We start from the raw sequence: 2,363 nt of genomic DNA on the forward strand, positions 1-2,363 counted from the left end.
ATTTGGTTCCATTTGATTATATACTATATAAAATTAATTTATACTTTTAATACAATGAAAAAATTAGTGTCATTAAGCTATTGTATATATAACTTTTATTACAGTTTTTAATATATATATCTAAGCAATACCTAGTCTAGGTAATTTACAGTATCTAGATCTAGATTTACAAAATCTACGCTTAATATTGTATAATTAAGCCTAGAATATATAAGTCTTACATAGTTTATATTTGCAACTTCTATATTAATCACCAAATATAAGATTATTATTTTTATGATATATATAAGTTAAATTCTCATGTTTAGTTTTAATTTTTTATATACTACGTTTACGCAAGCGTTATTTCTGTAGTAACTTACGATATATCACTCGTTTACGCGGAATAAATTATCGTAAGTTACTACAAAATCCCGTTTACGCGAAGGAATTATCGTAAGTTACTACAAAAGTAACGCTCGCGTAAACGTAGTAATAGTAGCAGATTATCCTAATAATAAGTCATGTGAGCTTCTTGGAGTTAAAAAATTACGATTGGAGTTGGCTGCGAAACATACAATAAGATTATTCCTCCTGAAGATCCTATTCTTGTCGAAGCTAAAAAGTATTTACATATGTCAGAATTTATTATTATCGAAGATGCTCTACAATGGTGGAATAAATTAAAATTATTCGGAAGTTGTCACTGCCGAATTTGTACAAATTGGTATGCTGCATTTATGCCATACCGCGATTACAAGTTCAGCACCTAAATGCGCGTTTTCTTCTGCAGATTTGCTTATCACACAGCAAAACGTTCTTCGTTAAAACTATCAAAATTTAATAAAATATTATTTATTTACGGTAATTTCTAATTAATAAAAGATATGTATTTAAACTCAGTAAAATAAGTTTTACATTAAATATATTATTCATATTATTTATATGGGGACCTAAGTCGTCTACAGACGATTCCGTGTCTCGACATCGAACTCGCGAAACTCATGTTCGACCGTTAGACGCCGTGCCGTCGTAAGCGGTGAGATCCCGACGACGGGCAGAGGCGCCGTACGGCAAACCGGGCTCGTGCGACGACCGGCCCGCGAAGGGACCGGCCGCCTAGTAAGTGTGTCACATTGTTTTGAGCCTTTCGACTCACGAGACTCCTAGAGATATCATTGCCACCTTTGACTAGATACGGCCTTAGAGGCGTTCAGGCATAATCCCACGGATGGTAGCTTCGCACCACCGGCCGCTCGACCGAGTGCGTGAACCAAATGTCCGAACCTGCGGTTCCTCTCGTACTGAGCAGGATTACTATCGCAATGACTGGTCATCAGTAGGGTAAAACTAACCTGTCTCACGACGGTCTAATCCCAGCTCACGTTCCCTGTTGGCGGGTGAACTGTATCGAACATGGCCGCCGCGTGCGTGATACCGTCAAAGGTGCGCGAAAAATGACGGGTTTTTCGCGCTCCTGACGGCGCAATCGTACGTGCGCGCGCGAGTACAGTGTCGGGCGAGCGTTTCTGCCGCGTCGCGAGGCCGGGACGGGACGACGGCGACGACGGTGCCGCAACTTAATATGTGAAGAAATTAATATTTAATAAGTAAGAGAGAAAGAAGTCTGATATCTCTGATGGTTATATACAGTGAATTACATTTTATTTTTGTTACGTATGATATGGTCAGGAATCACATTTTAAGATAAATTTTATTTTCTTTTGTGAAAGAAAAGACATTAGTAATGCTAATGAAATGATCGTATTTTGAAAACAAGTGCTGAGTATTTATTGTTTGCTATTTTTGTTTATTCCGATAAATTATCCCTCGCCAATTCCGCCGCCGCTGAAAAAGAAAATTATTATATAAATATATTATATATATTATATATATATATATATATATATATATATATATATATATATATCTGTTTCTATATAATCCATATTTGTAACTTCGTAATTAATACAATATTTACAATACGTGTGCACACGCAAAGCTTTTTCTTCAAATAAACAATCACAACAATTCACTGCCATTCACTATTGCGCTGTTCATAGAGCCTGTAAACGCTAACGCTATTAATGCACTACCTCGGAAGAAAAAGCGTTGGTAGCGAGCAGTTATGACGTACTACCAGTAATGACGTCACGACAGCGTTTGGTAGCGCTAGAGCTCATAGAGCTCCGCGAACAGCCAGTAGCGCTAATATAGCGCTAGGTAGCGCTAATAGCATCTCCCCGAACGCACCCTATCCCCTCTCCCCTGTTTTCTCTTTCCTCTTTCTCCATATATTGCTAACAAGGGAAGGGTCAACCCTCGGGGTCACCGATTTTGTCAAAATTTTACTAAAATGTAATATTGATATTGTTTGGCGCTTA

Source organism: Temnothorax longispinosus, chromosome 12, assembly GCF_030848805.1.
Source record: "Temnothorax longispinosus isolate EJ_2023e chromosome 12, Tlon_JGU_v1, whole genome shotgun sequence".
NCBI lineage: Eukaryota > Metazoa > Arthropoda > Insecta > Hymenoptera > Formicidae > Temnothorax > Temnothorax longispinosus.